The 8,511-nt window shown below is 43.0% G+C and overlaps 1 long non-coding RNA gene across 2 annotated transcripts; it reads right to left on the bottom strand.

The window, feature by feature from the left end:
* Nucleotides 1-683: 683 nt before the first annotated feature.
* On the bottom strand, nt 684-5,899 carry LOC141582592 (uncharacterized). 2 transcript variants are annotated; one of them, XR_012515463.1, is made up of 3 exons: nt 5,857-5,899; nt 3,649-3,927; nt 684-2,574 (listed from the first exon to the last, which is right to left on the bottom strand). It is a non-coding gene; the product is annotated as an uncharacterized LOC141582592 (long non-coding RNA). The 2 variants fall into 2 exon arrangements; XR_012515462.1 differs by having other exon boundaries at nt 3,678-3,927.
* Nucleotides 5,900-8,511: the final 2,612 nt, after the last annotated feature.

Here is an 8,511-nt window from a genome sequence, read left to right as displayed (position 1 = left end):
GTTATAGTGATCAGAATACAATTACAGGGACCGGGCACAGTGGCCCAGACCTGTAATCTTAGCACTTTGGGAGGCCGAGGCAGGCAGATCACTTGAGGTCAGGAGTTTGAGACCAGCCTGGCCAACATGACGAAACACCATCTCTACTAAAAATACAAAAATTAGTTGGGGGCGGTGGCAGGTGCCTGTAATCCCAGCTACTAGGGAGGCTGAGGCAGGAGAATCGCTTGAACGCAGGAGGTGGAGTGAATGCAGTGAGCCAAGATTGTGCCACTGCGCTCCAGCCTAGGCAACAGAGTGAGATGTGGTCTCAAAAAAAAAAAAAAAAAAAAAAAAAATATATATATATATATATATATATATATACATACACACACACACACACACACACACACTAAAGGAAAAGTGTGCTGTATTTTTCAACATTTTACCAAGAGCTGAACATTTCAGAATATGACAGCGACACTGCTCAAAGCATTTGTATCACTAAAATCACACACCTGTGTCTGTCTGCATTTGTAATTGCTGTGACTCGACTCTAGGTGCAAGCAGCCTTTTCTTTGTCTTTTATATTACAGTTCAGGCATTGTATTCATTCGTTTTTTTTTTTTTTTTTTAGTAAACTTTTTATTGAATACATACTTCAAAAAGGTGAACAAATCTTAAGAGTACACCTCTATTAATTTTTGCAAAATGAACACCCCTTCATAACCAGAACACGCTCAGCACCCTGGAAGTCCACTCATGGTGCCTCACAGTCACAACTCCTTTGGGTAACTACTCTCCTTACTTTTTTTTTTTTTTTTTTTTTGGAGACGGAGTCCTGCTCTGTTGCCCAGGCTGGAAGGCAGTGGCACAATCTCAGCTCACTGCAACCTCTGACTGCCAGGTTCAGGGATTCTGCCTCAGCTTCCTGAGTAGCTGGGAATACAGGTATGTGCCACCATGTCTGATTAATTTTTTGTAGTTTTAGTAGAGATAGGGTTTCACCATGTTAGTCAGGATGGTCTCGATCTCCTGACCTCATGACACACCTGCCTCGGCCTCTCAAAGTGCTGGGATTACAGGAATAAGCCACGGTGCCCAACCTTCTCTCCTTACTTCTAACACCTTAAATTAATTTTGCCTACCTTTGAACTTGATATAAATGAAATCATACAGTGCATGCTTTTTTGTGTTTCTGGCTTCTTTCAGCCAAAATAATATTTGTGTGATTCATCCATGTTGTTGTGTGAATTGGAAGTTTGTTTGTTTTCTTTCTTTCTTTTTTATTTTTGAGACAGAGTCTCATTCTGTCTCCCAGGCTGGAGTGCAGTGGCATTATCTTCGCTCCCTGCCATCTCAGCCTCCTGGGTTCAAGCCATTCTCCTGCCTCAGCATCCTGAGTAGCTGGGACTACAGGCACCCGCCACCATGCCCAGTTAATTTTTGTATTTTTAGTAGAGTCGGGGCTTCACTATGTTGACCAGGGTGGTCTCAAGTGCCTAACCTCAAGTGATCTGCCTGCCTCGGCCTCCCAGAATGCTGGGATTACAGGCGTGAGCCACTGCGCCCACTGTGCCTGGCCAGAAGTTTGTTCGTTTTCATCATGTAGACATACTGTATCGATTTGTGTTGTTTCTAGTGTCTGGCCATTATGAATAATGATGCTGTGAACATTCTTGTACATGTCTTTTGGTTAACATATGCATGCATTTATTTATTTTTTGCAATTATGTGTGTAGGCAGATTATGCTATGATGTTCATTTCATGGTAGTGGGATGGGGGTGTCATAAAATACTTGCTATCCAAAGGGGGCATAGGTTCTAAGAGGATGGCTGAAACCCTCCTGTTGGAAGCAGATGCTTCTGTCCATCTTCCCACAAGGACTGTCTCAGCTGTCCTGTGCTATGTGCTGGGAAATGCCATGACCATGCTCTGTGGTTTGAGCCTCTTGACCTAAGGTTGGAGGGCAGAGGCTGCATTCTTATTTCCACCACTAGAGGCCAGGCATTCACAAAGGACTGAGGACCAGCTGCCCACTTCTTCCAGGCAGGCTTCCTCTCACGTTCATGTCTCTCCATCTCCCTTGGTCACTGGGGAACTTTATTGAGGGGTATAAAAAGTAAGAAACCTTCATGGTGCATCTAGGTGGAGTGCATCTCAGATGGAACAGACAACTTTTAAGATATGAAACATTTTTCACCTGGCCTGCGAACCCACCTTCCCTGTAAAATGGAGACTACGGGGTCTGGCCACCTCCTAGAGATACTCCACATGTGCCCTGTACCCACTCACCCCGCTGGCTCTGCTGGTGAGCTCAGCTAGCCCTGGGTTCACCTCCTCCACTACTGCCACAGACCCAGGTGCTGGAAGCTTTCCGTTTTCCAGATGTAAATGTTTCACATTTCAATTGTAGATATTTAGCAGCTTCTTCCATAGGTGGGAACTGATTTATATTTGCTAATTTCTGTGGTGTAAATACTTCCGCTTGGTCTGATTTCAAACCATCAACATGATGTCACTGAATGTGGAGTTGGGAAGAGATAAGAAGTAGTATTTCCACCATATAGATATAAGAGACGTAAATAAACCTGAAAGCATATGAGAGTAAAATGTAAGAGGAGGGAGGCAGAAAAAGTAAACAAAAATACAGTATACTAAGATAATTAATAATTAGGAAGTGGTAACTTAAGTATTTATTACTTCAACAACTATAATTTAATTTTACATATATATAATTTTTTCTTTTTTTTGAGACAGGGTCTTGTTCTGTCACCTAGGCTAAAGTACAGTGGTGCAATCACAGCTTACTTTAGTCCTGACCTCCCGGGCTCAAGTAATCCTCCCACCTCAGCCTCCTCAGTAGCTGGGACCAAAGGCGTGTGCCACCATGCCTGGCTAATTTTTGTGTTTTTTGTAGAAAAGAGGTCTCACTCTGTTGCCCAGGCCGGTCTCAAACTTCTGAGCTCAAGTGATCCTCCTGCCTTGACCTCTCAAAGTGCTGGGATTACAGGCATGAGTTGCTGCTCTAGGCCGTAATTTAATTTTTAACCAAGGCTGTGTTTAACAACTAGCTTACAAAAATCTTGGACATTTTAGAATTGGTTATTGAGAGACAGTTTGAGCACTCTCCAGCACACCACTGTAGGTAACCTGCTCTGGTCCGCCTTTAAAAATCACATTTGCTTTTTGCAGTGCAAATTACAGCTGTATTACCTAAGAAGCAGGACATGCTACTAGTAACTGTGGCCTTGTCCTCAATCTTTAAACTTTCTGTATCTCAGTTTCCTCATATGCAAAATGAAGCTAATAGTATTGATACCTATTTCAGAGGCTATTACAAAGATTAAATGAGATCATATATGTGGAACCATTAGCAAATTGTCTGGCAGACAGTACATATTTAATGTATTGGAGAATTTTCAGGGAGTTCATTGACATGCCGGGGGGGGGGGTAAAGCTGCACCTTGGGGTCCATCATCAGCACCTTCAAAATACCCTGATTTTGAAGTATTGTGTCTGCCAGAGCTTCAAAGCCCTATCCCTGCCTCCCCAGAAAGTCTAAAGAAGGGGTAACTCTGGGAGAGAGATCCAAGATGGCTGATCACTAGCAGCTCGGGATTGTAGCTCCCACTGAAAGCGCAAAGAAGGAGAGGACGCCACACCTTCACATGAATTCTTGTTGCTCACGCACCAGGAGATTCCCAGCGGAGGAGCCCCACGGGTCGCCAGCGCGACTCTTGTGACCAGCGAGGCGGTTTTGCCGGCGCCTCGGAGCGTCGGTTCTTGGTGCAGAGTCGGAAAGGCACCCTCAATCTTAACGCCGCTGATTTAGTCGGTGCAGTGGGTTGCTCGGATTTCGGCGCTGAGAATCAGTAAGTTGGACGTCCACTCAGAAACCCAATTACAAAGACGGTAATTATAAAGACCACAGATGGATGGATCTACAACGAAGGGAAGAAAACGGTCAAAAAAGGCTGAGAATACCCAAGATCAGAACGCCTCTTCCTCAGCAGGGGATCCCAGTTCCTCATCAGCAACGAAACAAGGCTTGATGGAGAACGAGTGGGTTCCAATTACAGAAGCAGGCTTCAAAACGTGGATAATAAGAAACTTCTGTGAATTAAAAGAACTTGTTATAACACAATCTAAAGAAACTAAGAACTTTGAAAAAAGGTTTGACGAAATGTCAACAAGAATACAAAATTTAGAGAGGAAAATAAGTGAATTGATGGAGCTGAAAAACACAATACGAGAACTACGTGAAGTATGCACAAGTTTTAACAGCCGAATTGATCAAGCAGAAGAAAGGATATCAGAGGTCGAAGATCAACTCAATGAAATAAAACAAGAAGACAAGACGAGAGAAAAAAGGATAAAAAGGAACGAGCAAAGTCTCCAAGAAATATGGGACTATGTGAAAAGACCTAATCTACGCTTGATAGGTGTACCTGAATGTGACGAAGAGAATGAATCCAAGCTGGAAAATACGCTTCAGGACATTATTCAGGAAAATTTTCCCAGCCTAGTAAGGCAGGATAATATTCAACTCCAGGTAATACAGAGAACACCACAGAGATATTCCTCAAGAAGAGCAACTCCAAGGCACATAATCGTCAGATTCACCAGGGTTGAAATGAAGGAGAAAATACTAAGGGCAGCCAGAGAGAAAGGTCAGGTTACCCACAAAGGGAAGCCTATCAGACTTACAGCAGATCTCTCAGCAGAAACCCTACAAGCCAGAAGAGAGTGGGGGCCAATATTCAACATCCTTAAAGAAAAGAACTTTCAACCCAGAATTTCACATCCAGCCAAGCTAAGCTTCACATGTGAAGGAAAAATAAAGTTTTTTGTGAATAAGCAAGCACTCAGAGATTTCATCACCACCAGGCCTGCTTTGCAAGAGCTTCTGAAAGAACCACTACACATATGAAAGGAACAAACAGTATCAGCCTTTCTAAAAAAATTATCAAAAAGAGCATCAATATAATGAAGAATTTACATCAACTAATGGACAAAATAGCCAGCTAATGACAGTATTAAACTCACATATATTATTATTAATTCTGAATTTAAATTGACTAAATCCCCCAATCCAAAGACAGGCAATTTGAATAAAAAACTAAAACCCATCAGTATGCTGCATCCAGATCCATCTCACATTCAAGGATACACAAAGACTCTAAACAAGGGATGGAGAAAGATTTACCAACCAAACAGAGAGCTAAAATAAATAAAAAGCAGAAGTTACAATTAAGCAACAAAGATCAAAAGAAGCAAAGAAGGACATTATATAATGATAAAAGGATCAATGCAACAACAAGAAGAGCTAAAGATCCTAAATATATACGCACCCAATACAGGAATACCTAGACATACAGGACTTATAAAGAGACTTAGACTCCCACATAATAATAGTGGGAGACTTCAACATTAATATTAGACAGATCAATGAGACAGAAAATTAACAACGATATTCAGGTCTTGAACTCAGATCTGGAACAAGTAAATGTAATTAACATTTATAGAACTCTCCACTTTAAATATACAAAATATACACTCTTATCAGTACCACATCATATCAATTTAGAAGTTTAAATGAAATCTTGGTTGGCTCCTTGTTTGTTATTCTCTTCCCTCATTTTCTTTCATGTCTCCATTATTAAGGACAATTATAGGCATACCCATATTTAGACTGCATTCTAGCCTGGGCAATAAAGCAATACCCCCATCCTCTCTCCCTCTTCCTCTTTCTCTTTCTTCCTCTTCTTTAAAAAAAAAAAAAAAAAAAAAAAAAGAAGGGGTAACTCTATTCTTCTATGCACTGGCAGCTCAGAGCTAGCAGAGCCAATCATATAGCTCTCTCTTCTCACCATTAAATCACATGAAAATGAACCATCACGGAGGGATGCAGTGTCAAATGACCAGAAGCAGTGTGTGTGTGCGTGTATATATATGTGTGTGTGTTTATGTGGGAGGGGTTTGTAGACTGGCTATGTCTAGAAAGGCCTCAGGCCCTGGGCTATCCCCAGTCCCTTCCTTCTTCTCTGCAGATTGTCTCAGATTCACTGCCCAGCCCTTGGGCAAAGGGCAGGGAGGAGCAGCAGGTCATCAGGCTGGTTGGCACCAGGGTGGGGAGAATCTGGTATTCATTCATCTTCCACTGGGATACCATCTGGGGACATAGCAGGTGGATGCTCCCTTTCTACCTTGGCTTTTCCTTGTGTGAAAAATGGTGCCAACACTTTTACCAGCTTTCCCAACCTTTGTTAGGGAAGGAATCTTGTCAAAGACTTTTCAATGCCTCAGAAAAGCAGGTGGGGCTCAGTTGCCCTCTGATATGTACCTGCTAATTGGGCAGCTTCAAGTGCACATTTTCTAGGGCTAGAGTCAGAGTTAGGGTGGACAGGGAATCATAGCTGCTGCTGTGATAGCCCAGATCTAAGCCCTGAACTCTGACCTCTACAAATCCCCCTCCAACCAGTGGCCACCAGGGATTGCATCACCAAGCCTGGCTCTCACAGGCTCCTGACAAGCTCCAAGAAGGGTTGCCCTGGTGTTGGTGCAGGATCACAAATTCAGATAACCACCTGAACCCAGATCTTCCTCCTCTGGAGTGGGAGTTGATTCTCAGCTCCTGCTGGCCTAGTCCTGCAAAACCCACCCATTTTGGACCCTGACATTCTGCAGTGAATGTGGCCAGAATACTTTCACCTCCCCTGGGGTCAAAAGGGTTTACTTTCACAGGGCTTTGAAGGCTGCCCAAGGAATCTTGAATCAAAACATGAAACTCATGCTAATTTCTATAGAGATAAGCTCCTGACCTTTCGGTGCCTCAACTTCCTTAGAGGTAAAATTGGGGACAATAATATCTCTTCATTTTATGGGGATGTTGTAAGGATAAAAGGAGATGATATGCAAAAAAGCAACTTTTTAAAAAGCAAGAGATGTATGATGACAATTTCAGTCTTTATTTCCTATTTTTATTGGGGGTGGTGGTGGGAGGAGCCACATGGTTTATTTGGAAATGTGTGACCTTTGGACAGACAAACAAGAATGAATTCTGGTTTTGCAACATACATACTATGTGGTTTTGATATGTCAAAAAAAATCTCTCTGAGCCTTGCTTGTAAAATGGTATTAATGATAATTAACTTGGCGGACTGTTGCCAAAATTAGAGGTTACACGTATAAAGTCCCTACCAAGCACCTGACACATAGTAGGTGATTTGTAAATAGTAGCTGTCATTACTACTATTATATGTAATAACCATAGCAACTGAGATTCCATGTACTTATTCTGAACCTTTTCTCTTACTTTCAGAGAGCCAAACTCCTCTTCCCTGCCCTGCAAGTAGTAAAGGCACACACCCTTTGTCAGATTCCTGGGAGATGAAGGGAATACCATGCCTCCTGACTCTTATCACAGGAGTGACTACCTCATCCTGGTTGGCCCAGGACTGCCCTAATTCTGGCATTGGAAGTCCCATATGCCAAGAATCCCCTTAGTCGCAGGCAAACTGGGATGGTTGGCTATTCTACTCACCACCAACTGGGACTAATCTAACCCCCATGCCATTTTCTGACACCTAGAATTAGAGTAGAGTATTAAGATTTGTGCTGGAAATCAGCCAGGTGCTGTTGCTCATGCCTGTAACTCCTGCACTTTGGGAGGCAGAAGCAGGCTGATCACTGAGGTCAGGAGTTCAAGACCAGCCTGGCCAACATAGTGAAACCCCGTCCCTACTAAAAATACACAACTTGGCCGGGCGCGGTGGCTCAAGCCTGTAATCCCAGCACTTTGGGAGGCCGAGGCGGGTGGATCACGAGGTCAAGAGATCGAGACCATCCTGGTCAACATGGTGAAACGCCGTCTCTACTAAAAATACTAAAAAAAATTAGCTGGGCATGGTGGCGCGTGCCTGTAATCCCAGCTACTCAGGAGGCTGAGGCAGGAGAATTGCCTGAACCCAGGAGGCGGAGGTTGCGGTGAGCCGAGATCGTGCCATTGCACTCCAGCCTGGGCAACAAGAGCGAAACTCCGTCTCAAAAAAAAAAACCAAAAAAAAAAAAAAAACACAACTTAGCTGGGTGTGGTGGCGGGCACCTGTAATCCCAGCTACTTAGGGGACTGAGGCAGGAGAATCACCTGAACCCAGAAGGCGGAGGTTGCAGTGAGCCGAGATCGCACCATTGTACTCTATCTAGTCTGGGCGACAGGGCAAGACTCTGTCTCAAAAAAAAAAAAAAAAAAGGATTTGTGTTGGAAATCTGGAAGGACCCAGGAATACTAGCTCAAAGAGCCATCGTAAGTCCTTTTAGAATAAGAAAGGGTCTGAATTAAAAAGTGAAAATAAAAAATTAACTCTGGTTTAAAATTCATTATGTTAGGTGGAAGAAACAAAAAATCAATTATAAACACCACATATTTGTATTATTCCATTTATAGGAAGCACTCAGAATAGGCAAATCTACAGAGACAGAAAGTAGATTATTAGTTGTCTAGGGAGGGAGTCAGGGAAGGTGGT

The sequence above is a fragment of the Saimiri boliviensis genome, chromosome 2 (genome assembly GCF_048565385.1).
Source record: "Saimiri boliviensis isolate mSaiBol1 chromosome 2, mSaiBol1.pri, whole genome shotgun sequence".
Classification (NCBI taxonomy): domain Eukaryota; kingdom Metazoa; phylum Chordata; class Mammalia; order Primates; family Cebidae; genus Saimiri; species Saimiri boliviensis.
The sequence above is the reverse complement of the archived record's forward strand: the minus strand, read 5'-3'. Positions and strand labels throughout refer to the sequence as shown.